This window comes from Mytilus galloprovincialis, chromosome 10 (genome assembly GCF_965363235.1).
Source record: "Mytilus galloprovincialis chromosome 10, xbMytGall1.hap1.1, whole genome shotgun sequence".
Classification (NCBI taxonomy): Eukaryota; Metazoa; Mollusca; class Bivalvia; order Mytilida; family Mytilidae; genus Mytilus; species Mytilus galloprovincialis.
Window position 1 is genome coordinate 31,628,018 of NC_134847.1, and position 13,077 is coordinate 31,641,094.

Sequence of the window (13,077 nt, forward strand, 5' to 3'; positions counted from 1 at the left end):
AGAATACTAAATACATATATATACATAAGCTACTGATGCTCAATGTATATTACACATTATTGCAGACACAAAATTATATTCATGTAAAACATACTTATGTGATCATACAATTAATATTTCTGTTCAACTTTCATGGAACTTTTACTGCACCAAATGCGAATTATGAGTATTCATGTTATGTTTATCATTGTATTAATATTAACTATCTATTAACAGGACAGAAAATCAGAATAACAAAAAAAAAAGATATATTTCACTATATTACATTTTGTTATGGGTGCTAAAACATAAATACATACAATACCAACATATTTGGCATTCTAAATGTTCAACACTTCAATAATGAGATACCACAATGTCATTACACGCATAACAACATCAATTATTATTGCTCATTTATAGAGTTACACACATATATACATTCAATGTGTCTGAATTGCTTTTCTTGATTCACCTACATAAAAAAAAATACTAATAACATTGCCACAGTGTATGTTTCCATTACTAAGTGTTCGATCATAATACTCAATTTATTTTTAGATGTCTTTGTGTTGCTTGTCGGCTGTCTCATGACATAAATCAGTCTGTTGCATATTTATCATTCGCCAATTTTTCAATTTTTCAAAGGCGTGTCTAGAAAAGTAACCAGTATGTCGTTTCCATCAGTTGAACATAATGGATATATATTTGTTATTTACTTTTATTAAATTGTAAACATCAATACATTTCTCTCATTCATTCTTAATAGATATAGGAAGATGTGGTGTGAGTGCCAATGAGACAACTCTCCATCCAAATAACAATTTATAAAAGTAAACCATTATAGGTCAATGTACGGCCTTCAACACGGAGCCTTGGCTCACACCGAACAACAAGCTATGAAGGGCCCCGTAATTACTATTTTAAAACCATTCAAACGGGAAAACCAATGGTATACATGTGTCATTTGTTTTCCAAAATCGGCTATATCCGTGGCACTATGTTTTTGAATTATTTTCAAATGTTTTGATTTTTTCCTTTACTTAAACATGTTAAAAGATATAGAATTGTTGGAATGCGCATCAGGTGAAATACAAACGATACTCTTAAATACGTTAATTGTCTATTGCTTTGGGTTTTTATAAATCATAGTAACTATGCCAACATGTTCCTTTCATGACTATTCCGTCGTTTCCCTTGCAATCCCAATATTAAAAAAATCCCCAAACTTGATTATGGTGACGTGTTCCCTTTTCTCAAAAGTTTATAAATGGTATCGACTTTTGATATACATAACGACGGGTATGTTCAAATTCTAACACGTATTTCTGCCTTATCATCCAATAAAATCTTTACTGTCTCTATATGTTTTAACTGACAGGCAATTACCAAAGGCGATACTCCATCCCCTCTACATTTATTGATGTCTGCCTTGTGATTCAGTAAAACCTTTACAGTCTCTACATGATTATAGTAACAAGCAACAAAAAGAGGAGATGATCCATCATATTGACACTTATTAATGTCTGCCTTGTAGTCTAATAATTTTTTTACTATCGCTGTATGATTTAACTGACAAGCTAAATACAGAGGAGACATTCCATTAAGGACACAATTGTCAATGTCTGCTTTGTTTTGCAGTAGCAGATTTACTATCTCTATATGATTCAACTGACACGCAACACCCAGAGGAGAAATCCCATTCAGGTTACACTTATCAATATCTGCTTTGTTATCCAGTAATGTTTTCACAGTTTCAATATGATTATTCTGACAAGCAATAAACAGAGGGGACATCCCATTATCTTCACGCATATTAATATCTGCAGTGTGCTCTAGTAGTAACTTTACTATTTCTATATTATTATGAAAACAGGCAACCATTAAAGGAGATGCTCCTTTATCTGAACACTTGTTTACGTCTGCCTTGTTTTGTAGTAATACTAACACCACCTCGATATGGCCTTCACGTGCTGATACAAATAATGGAGTCCCTTTTTTACAGTTATATTGATTGACATCAACGCCATGATCTATACACCACTGAATTAAAGAAACAGTATCATATGCACAACAGTGAAAAAGCACAGTATCTGTGTGATTATTGTCACAAATCAGTGCTAATTGGCTTTGAGTTGCAATTTCAAGGGTTTTTATATGGCATAGGAATCTTTGTCTGAACTCGGGTATCTTCATATTAATGTTTCTAAACACACACTGTACTCTACCTTTTGACCAATCTTCGATCATTCTCTGAATATACTTCTCGTGGTATTCATGTGGTACAAAAGTGATAAACTCAGTCTTTCCATCCGTTTTATCCAATAGAAATCTCTGCATAATGACTACACTGTCTGCATTCCTTATCAAACATTGAATCATCTTTTTTCCAAAATAATATACCAGGAAGTCAAACAGTTTATCATGTATAGTTTTATATATATCTTTTTCTTTCTTCAGGAAAGAATGTTCAAGTGTTTTCATTTCATCCAGCAAAAGAAGTCGAGATGTACCCCGTTCAAGTTTACATTCTTCACACATGTTTTTTATTCTTTTTCTTTTTTCTTTATCTATTTCACCTGTAAACCATTCTTCCTTTAATGTATTATTGAACATGACACACATAGCCAAAGCACAATATTTCCTATAATCTACTTGATGCAATTTCTCAATTTCTGCTTCATATACTAAAAATGGATCTCTGAAGAAATCTGAAATATTGAGTCCAGTACTATCGCTATACAACTTACAGAGAAGTGGGAAACACTGATATAAATTACAGTACTGAATTATCGCTGAAGCTTTCGTTTCGAGGTATAACTCTGCAATTGTGTGTTTCTCTGTTTGCAATAAACACAAATCTTCTGATTGAAGGTTGCATACACAGGTCCTGAAAATTGATAATGACGCAAATTTTTCATCTTGATATACTTGCAATCGACATGCCACAATGATTTTTGTGAATTTATTTTGAACGAGTTCTTTTATTCGATCAAGGACTATTTCCCAATTGTCAAGGTATGACCGGTTTATGGTATAAGTTCCACAAAAATCATCGATTACAAATAAAGTTTTCTTATTTGGATTATGAAATTTAACTATATCATGTGGACTGGTAACCAGTAGTATATCATACCCCCTGTTCTCCATTTCCAATGCAACGTGTCGTAGAATTGATGTTTTACCAACACCAGATGCAGCTGTAATGGTTACACAGCTCTTTTCGTGAAGACGTTCTAACACATGTTTTGCTGCTCTGGTCTCAACAAAATCACTATCATTTATCCTCCATTCTGATAATTTCGAATTGATTTGTACTGTAAAACAGAAACAAATATATAAAAAAATTATTTCATTTCTACTTAATACAACGGTGAGTAAAATCATATTTTTATAATAAATATTGATAATTTATCAGTTGTTTTAAAATGTATTAAGGACCTCTAAATAATGTGTTAGTTATGGATGGATTTGTCATGCAACTTTTTGGTATTTTTTTACTGCTTTGCCACGAATGATTTTTAGACAATTGTCTGATAACAAACTGATTGAATAACATCACCTATGTACGCTTGCAAGAACTTGACAATGCCCCCTCTACATGAAAAAGAATATATGGAATGCTTGTCAATGCGACAAGTCTGGACAAACGACGTTATGACATATAATTCAAGGACTACTAGAACACACCCGCGAAATCGCGGGCATATATAATGTGATTAGAAGTATATAGACTGTTGTAGGATGAATTTTTGTGCAAGATTTTATCACTAGAGAATTATAGGAAAGTGATCAAAATTCTGGGGGACTTGAATAAGGGAAAGGACAATTTTTTAGCCCTCCCTTTTTTCAAGGTTTTTCATTTTTGGTTTTCCGTTAACTTCAATTATTTTCGCCCGTGAAGAGTATTCTGGTTTTTTAGTCAATATGAAGAAGAGTAAGAATAATATTGTACCATTACGCTGTATGAGTACGTATCAAATGCACTTAATCAATTCAAAACAAAACTTTTTTCCCGTGAAATTTTGTTTCAAAGTAATTCAAAACTATCATAAGTTATTTTCATCTGGATACACCATTCTCAATTTACCTTAATAAAATTAATGGTACCAATTTTTCTGCACCAGATGCACATTTCGTCAATACATGTCTTTTCAGTGATGCTTGTGGCCAAAATATGTAAAATCCAAAGCTTATATAAAAAGATGAAGAGCTATAATCCAAAAGTTCCAATACTTTTTGGAACTTTTGGATTATAGCTCTTCATCTTTTTATATTGTTTATTAAAAAACATATACTTACCCTGCTTTTAGTTTTTAAACTTATTAAATATGATAATGTAACGTACACGGGGAGGAAACGAGAACAGCCAAAGTTTTTTATGAATTTTCGTACGCTTCGACCTATAAATATATAATATACTTGTCCTATTAGAATCGCATTAATTGCTTCATGTCATGCTCTATGCTTATTTTAACATTGATAGGCAGTATATTTGATCATATTTAACGCTCAGTGTAAGATATTGACAAATACGTGTGTAATGTCTACCAATTTTAAAAGGAGCATAGGGCTTGACAAAAAGGAACTATTTCTTAAATCAAGATTTCGCATCACATTTTTAATAGTATATTAAGGGTGAAAATACTACTTACACGGGGTTTTCTTAGACATTATACAGTGTAATGTGCCTATCTACTTGAATGTTTAATTTGTTCGTATAATCTTTAAGCTTGATTGTACATAAGTGTTTCAACTTTCTAGTCATTACCTCTTATATTCCAAGGAACTGTAGACCGGTCTAAACTTTTTGTTTTCAAATAAGTGCAGACGTCATGCATTTGTTTACCACCTAACCGTCTAACAGCCTGTAAAAATTACAATAAACAAATAACAAAAACTCAAAAATGAAAGTATCGGATGAGTCCGTAATCAAATGGCAAAATCAAAATCTCAAAAACATCTAACGAATGAATAACAACTGTCATATTCCTACCTTGGTAAAAGCATGTTTCTGATTGAAGCAGGTTTTGTAGTTAGTTGAACATCTCACTTGTATGACAGTCGTATAAAATGATATTACAATGACGATAATTTGTTAAAAAAACAAACAAACACTGTAGATAGAAATGTTAAATATAGGAGTGTAAAGGTCAACATTGTATTATAATTCAAATCCCTATAAAAAAAATATGCCAACAAAGAAAAAAAGGCATATAGACTAAATGGTTCTTGTGTTTAACTGAAATGTTGTTTTCATGCACTTCATATGGTCACTAGTGGATAGTTGATTCGTGTGTAATCATCCCACATTTTACAATTATCGTTAACTATTAATTTAAATATGTCACATGCAATGACACGTTTGTCGTATGTTCCGCTGGACTGACACCAGCAGATCCTGTACAACTGAAAATAGCCATAGGACATGTAATATGTGTTGATTAATTTGTTTTTGTTTAACATTATAACACAGCAACATATTGAATTGCCTGAAAAAAACTTTCAATTGGTTAGTTTAAGGTCAAATGTTTGAACAGTACTGAATTTACAACAAGAAAATATCTGAAAAATAGCTTTACATGATTTATTAATGTTAGGTTTAGAATTTTCAGTTAATGTTAAGATAATATGGCCGATATGCACTAACATGGCTAATATTCTGAACGACAAAATTATTTTATAACTCTACCTGTGTGACGTTTTCATTCTGACGTCAAACACGCGACTCTACACCAGAGTTGATCAGTCACAGGACTTCAAATACATGAAATATTTCAATCCGTCATAGGCTTGTTTAAAATACAAAAATAAGTAAGCAATGAACGTAGTTGTTAAATTTGATACATGCTTTTTTGTGCTTCTTAGATAAAAAATTGTTTGTTTTTGTTCTGATTGAGATTCTGACACGGTGATGACTGCTGTACCCTTATTTTGACAATTTTACCTGTTATGTTTGTTAGGTTCACACATCGCAGTAAATATAATGGAATTGGGTGCCACTGTCATACAAGTGAGAATTAAATCGATATAAACCTAGGTTCAATTCAGCATTTTTTACATTTGAAAATATCTGTTCCAAATCAGGAATATGACACTTGTTGTCCATTCTTTTGATGTGTCTTATCATTTGATTTTGCCATTTGATTAGAGACTTTCCGTTTTGAATTTTCATCTGAGTTCAGTATTTTTGTGATTTTACTTTTTACCATTGATATTATAACATGTACTGTTTTCACTTCTATGAGCATACGGCAGTTTTTGGCACCAATTCTTATTTTCACAGAAACACTATTGAATAAGTTCCTATTGCAATTCAAGCTATTTTCAAAACGTTAAAATGGATATAGTTCAATTCAAACAGATGCATTAAATGAGAGATAATAAGTATCGGTCGACATCTCCAACATGTATATTTAATTTTATGTAGTTTAAATTAATAATTATAGTGATTGGTATAGACTAAAATTGTATTTCTTTTCGTTTTGAGATTTCTTACTATTTCTACTGTGCAATACTGAGTAATTCGGTTTTCGGACTGTATATACTGTTTTACGAGCCTTTTTCACTTCATCGAGATTCCACACACCAAACGTGTTCGACAACTTTATTACATTTAGATTGTATTATTATGCTTTCTATAAATCCTAATTCTTTGTATTTTCTTTTTGTAGATATTAGTATGAACAGTTGAGATGATCATAGAGATTTATAATGACGCATGATGTATGGACTTTAATATTACATTGCAAGGTACACATGTATTTCGAAAAAATGTTATATTAAAACTATTTGGTGTGTATCTCCTGCCATATTAGTCTTTTTTGTTTCTTTATATAGAAAAAGAAAAAAAATATGTTCAGACGAGCAAAGCGAGGTAGAACATAACATATGCCTTTAGTTGGTATACACTCATTACAAAAGATTACCATTTTAGCAAAGTATTTCAAACTTATTATAATCGATACTTTATTTTTTAATTGAGAGGTCAAAATAGATTACATCGCCGTAACAAGGGTGTTACGATATTTCTCCACTCGAGATAGTTAAATTTTATTATTTAAAGCGCGAGGCTTTCCGAGCTTTTTAAATAATTAGATTTTAACTGTTGAGAGCGGCGAAATATCATAATACACTTGCCATAGTGGTTAAATCTGTTTCTCTCCTGATTTCCATCCTCCTTTTTTTAAATTGTGTTCTTTATATGTGACGTCATCAGACATAATCGCCTTTTTCAGGATGTCATACTACGAAATTTAAACAAAATCAAGAAATGTCAACGTCATTAAAATCCGACCAATAGATGGCTGAAAACAGATATTTTACTGTGATCAGAAATGTTTTTCTCACACCACTAAAGAAATGTTAAAACAGCAAAAAGTTTATAGAAATATGAAACGAAACGTTCGAGATATTTGATTTTTAAAATATGGCGGGAAAAGGCTGACTCGGGCTTATACCTTATATTTGCATTGGTATTATTTGGGTCTCAAATCATAAGAAGGTAAATCAAAAATCTGCTAACATTATGCAAATGATCTTTTATGAGCTATTAAGTCTTATATGAAAAAATGGGTGTTATGGGGCAAAATATTTTACCGTGTACATTGTATCGTAGGGAAAAAACAAGGAGTCCGAATATCTGATACAAATTCCAAAACCGCACCTAAGTACATCCTAAATACAAAAATGATAAGATGTGGTATGATTAAATGCAATTAGGACCAAACTTTTTGTCTATAGATCAGAGCTCTACGCCATCTCTCTCTCTGCTAAGCTCCTATCTTTATTTTTTGATTCATCTCATCATGTTGGGAAATGAATTTGTACATACATGATTCTGTGGCATGTCCATAGATTGTGTACTTATAATCTAGTATTGAGCACAGTCTTGCTATTCTGAGACTGTTTGAGATATTCATGTGGAGGTAAACCTTTTATTCATTTAAGACTAAAAAATCATGGTGTATTTTTACTTTAAAAATTTGGAATGTAAACGCATTATCTGGAGCTACAAGTAATCTTATATCACTTCATTGTTTTTAAGGGTGTACTAAGTTGAAATCACATAAATCAAGAATTTAAAATTGATACTATAACACGGAAGAGCGTTAGATAAGGATCAGAAAAAAATACAAATACTTATAGGTCATGGAGGTTATTTTTCTATTATCCTTTCTAACTATGTTATACATACGCCACTAATATCATCCCATGCTTCAGTAAAATTTATCGTTTCTCCCTCTTTCAGCGATTCATGTGATAAGTAGTTCCTGTAATATCGAAGTCGTTCAAGGTCAGCCGAAATTGAAAGGTCTGTTAACAATGGGAACTTATCATAATGACTTAAATTTGCAAACTTTGTAAGCAAGGTAGTCATTAAAGATATATCAAATTTTGACGATTGTGGCTTACCTGTAAAATATAAAAATCAATACAAAATATACGTGACAAATCAAACTGTCGGCCTAGCTTTTCTAATGTTATAGAGTTAACGAGATTCTCAGAAAAGAAAGGCTTTAATAAATCATCAACTAAACCAATCAAATTTAAAAAAAACTACCTAGACATATATTTTATTTTATAATTCAGTAGACTATGCATTTCAATATTCATTCTCTTCAACTGACAACTACACAAAAACATAATTTAATATGGTGACGAACAATAAAGATTAAGTCACGGCTATGTTTGTGTAAATAAACAGCATTATTTGCAATGTCCATCTAAAAAATTTAGCAAAAAGGGGATATTTAAGAAAATAGCTTCATGTCTTTGCGTCATTTTAGGTGGCTATCTCAGTTTGTCTCAGACTTGCAAATTTGAAATCTCCCTTTGGAATCTTCCGCCTCTCTATTAGTAATCTTATAAAATATGTAAATGGTCAATTGATGTAACCCTTGCTAGACCTTCAATTCAATTGGTAATTCGATAACCCTTTGTTATTTTCTTTTTTTTATTCGTTTCTACTTTTGCTGTATTGCCATACACTTAAACAATATTATCTTTACTTACAATTCTTTGGAAATAGAAGTCCCCATTGTGATTGGTTAATAATTCTGCCCTCTTTTAATTTATTCAACTTGAAACTGTTTTTTATTAAAGTGGCATGTAGGCAGGATGGATCAAACTCTCTATCAAAAAGAGCACGCACTGCCTGTTCAGATATTCCAAACAACAACAAATACAGCCTTGCATGGTTTTCTTCTTCTGGTGATATGGGAATCAGGTCGTTCTCACCCTCGTCTTTTTTGTTTTTGCTTTCCATTATTCAAATACAAATCTGTTTCTGAAATATAAAAGAAAGAGCAATATTATATCAAAAAAAGAATTAAAAAAAACAGAAGTCAATGGAAAATAGACACTATATTGGCACAACTACAACAACGAATTCGAAAACACAAAGACCAGTCTATACAATAAAATCCTGAATGCAATTCGTGTTTTATTTGCAAATTCTCATATGATAAATGAGTTTAGAATAAGATGTAGGTAGAGACACTTGCATTAAACTTGTAAATAAAGTTCAAATTTTTATTGACATTTGAAATAGTTAACAAGAGGAACCCATATGTCGTAACATGTTTTCTGTACACTCCTTTTAAAACTGCCTCTGTTTTCGTATCTCGTTTTGCATCTCAACAGTTCATTTGTATACGCATGAACCAAATATAAGTTCCAGGTATTTGGGTACTAAACTGAAATGTACGATCATTACTATGTATTAAGTAATCATCATGTTCATTGTCAGACATACATTGTATTTATATTGCTTTCATTTTTTCTCTAACAAATTATGGATTCTGATTCCAAAGGAATGACACTAAATGAAGAATGTGAATATAGTTAAATACACTAGAGCCAAAATATTAAACTTGATTCAGTTTGCACTATTATTTTTATTCTTAACATACAAATTCAAATAAAGATCATATTTTTTTTTGGAATACTATGCATGTTTTAACCTATGACACAACGTAATGACAAAGTTAATAAAACCAGCCAGGTTAGATGTAAAACAATATCAGAAAGACTACCATAACCAGGCCTGGGGTAATGGTAATTTGTAATTGTAATGCATTGTAATATTATATTTTTTTATGTAATGTAAAGTAATTAGTAGAGCACATTTTCTGCATTACAATTACATGTAATGTTATGATTACTTTAGTTAAAAATCAATGTAATGCCTCTATTACTGTATATTACTTTTCATTACAAATTGGTAAAATACATAAAATTGAAGAATATAGTAAAATACAAATAAAATATTATATACATAACATTATAGATTAATCGAAAAATATGAAGATGACATTTTCCTAATTCTATACACACCGTACATGTATTTCAATGAAAGATTGAATATGTCAATCAACATTTTTGCACCAAACTGTGGTTTGGGTCCTGTCTGTGCTGTACTTTCATCTAATCATGCTAATTAATATCAAAATGATTATATATCAATTAAATATTCTGAATTTATGTTTGTCCCCACAGCGCCCTTAGGCATTTAACAAGATAATCCGCCACATAATATAACGTACACAGGTAAATACAAATAATTGTGTTGTAATGTATACATAGAGTATGGAAATATTTATTTTAAATCACCCAACAATGTTTTCATAATGTTGATAACATTTCACCTTTTTCAATGTAATTGCTCTGAATACATTTTAACGTAACCTAGCATAGAACCGAGCATAGGGACTCATATATAGTTTTTTTCTTTTCATGGTATGCTATACTTTTCTTTTTACAGTCAACACTATTTTATGATTGATATATATAAAAGTGACGTAAAAAACTTGGGACTTAACTGGCAATATTTCTACTGCCGTGGTCCCAATGGAGGTAAATAATTTAAGAAAAAACATTATAAGAGAGGGGCGAAAGATACCATAGGGATATAGATCGAAAAAAAAAATATATATATATATAAAAGTGACGTCAAAAACTTGGGACTTAACTGGCCATATTTCTATTGCCCTGGTCCCAATGGAGGTAAATCATTTAAGAAAAAAATGTTATAAAAGAGGGGCGAAAAATACCATACGGATATAGATCGAAAATAAACTTACAACGCCATAGTTAAAAGATTACAGACAAACAGACAAATAATAGTACAAAAGACACATCATAGAAAACTAAAGACTTAGCAACACGAGACTCACCACAACTGAGGTGATCTTAGGTGCTCTGGAAAGGTAGGCAGATCGTGATGGCGTCCGTAAAATTTACGAAGGAACGATTTCAACTTCACCATTCGAAATTCTTAGTTGAATAGCTTTCATGTGAGCATCAACCCTCTATCCAGGAAATCATGATAGGAAATACAAGCCGGGTAATATCGTATCAATTAGGAGATATATACTCCGTATGCAGGGATGGCCGAAGGATACCAAAGGGACAGTCAAACTTATATATCGAAAATAAACTGACAACGCCATGGTTATAAAACATGCTAATACTAAAGTACTGACTTCTAAGCTGACAATACACTTGGAAACGTTTCCAATGGATTTAGTTTAAAGCCAAAATCCATCATCTTTAAGCTTCGATACGATCCTTTACTAAGTCAGAAATATGACAGTTGTTATCCATTCGTTTCATGTGTCCGAGCTTTTGATTTCGTCATTTTATTGGGGACTTTCCTTTTTGAATTTTCCTCGGAGTTCAGGATTTTTGTGATTTTACTAAAAGATGCAATTTAATAATAAAAACAGAATAAATGTCTATGTTATATGTTGAAAGCGATTAAACAATCCAAGATGGCGGTATACAATGAATCTACTTTAAAGTATTCCTCGTTTAGTATTAACAGAATCATATAATGTTGTTTTAACCCTCAATATTTGGAAAACTCTCTGCGTTTCCAATATGACGAAATCTTTTCATTATATAAACAAGACGTTGGAGTTCAAATAGTAGAAACTCATGCCATTCCGGTTCCGAGACATCCTACGTTTAGCTAGTTTTGCACATCTTTGTTTTCTCTAATCCTTTTTTTTTTCGATAACATCACGCGAGTCATGTCTGAAAAAATGGTTGCATACGGCAAAGAGTCAATTGACTTGTTATTATAAAAGTCACAGCCTGTACCTTGGTGCTTGTTGTTTGTGCTGTGTTTCATATTTGTTTTAGCTCATTATTTTGAACAAAACTTTTTTTTTCATTTGAATTGTTTGACATTTTACATTTCAGGACCTTTTACATTTTTGTTGATGGCCGAACAGTGACATATAGTTGTTAGTTTCTGTGTCATTTGGTGTCTTGTGGAGAGTTGAATCATTGGCAATTAAACCACGACTTTTTTATATTTACAATCCAATCAGGGCAAAAGTATGACCATAAAAATGAGGTGAACATTTTCTATTAAAATCATCATTTCTGTACATTTAATCATTTAAGGTGTCGTCAATATGAAAATACGAATTTGCAGTCATATGAAACGCATCTAAATATTGTTGTACGCATCCTTTTCAAAACGCTCATGTTTGAAGACCCACAGATTTTACCGCTATCTGGTTTAAACAAATAAGAATTTTCTAGTTATTTTTGTAAACAATGTTCTTTTAAACGAAATTTTCAAACTTAAAACAGATGGTACTTAACCTTTTCCGAGTGTATGAGTGTTACAAGTATTTATCTCCCCTCGACTACTAGTATTTAATTCAATGAGTGATTAATTGATTTGTGTTGTACGCCCCTTTAAGCGATATTGCGCTTTTGGTGGCGGTATGTTCCGCGGGTGAAAGACGGAGTGCCCGTAGACCCAACGACATTCGTTATGATAAAAGGCAGTCCTTGTTAATTTAGTTTGGAGTCGAATGCACCTGCCATATGCAGGACTCAATCTCCCATCCTCATTGCTGACAAGCTAATGATATATAAGTTTAACTACTTAGAACTGTCGGCCACCGCGGCCTTTTGATAATAGTACTTGTTTTAATAACTTTTTTATGTAAATACGTACAGGCAACGAATCATTTGTTGATAAAAATGTCATCGTATATCATTTTCCATGACGGTGATTGCGTCATAACTAAGTGAGATAAAACCATGTTATTGCTGAAGAGGTGAAATATCCTAAAT

General features: G+C 31.7%; 1 long non-coding RNA gene across 1 annotated transcript; it reads right to left on the bottom strand.

Moving 5' to 3' along the window:
- Window positions 1–377: 377 nt before the first annotated feature.
- Window positions 378–9,264, bottom strand: LOC143047379 (uncharacterized). Its single transcript, XR_012969534.1, has 4 exons — window positions 8,995–9,264; window positions 8,177–8,394; window positions 4,751–4,847; window positions 378–3,296 (listed from the first exon to the last, which is right to left on the bottom strand). It is a non-coding gene; the product is annotated as an uncharacterized LOC143047379 (long non-coding RNA).
- Window positions 9,265–13,077: the final 3,813 nt, after the last annotated feature.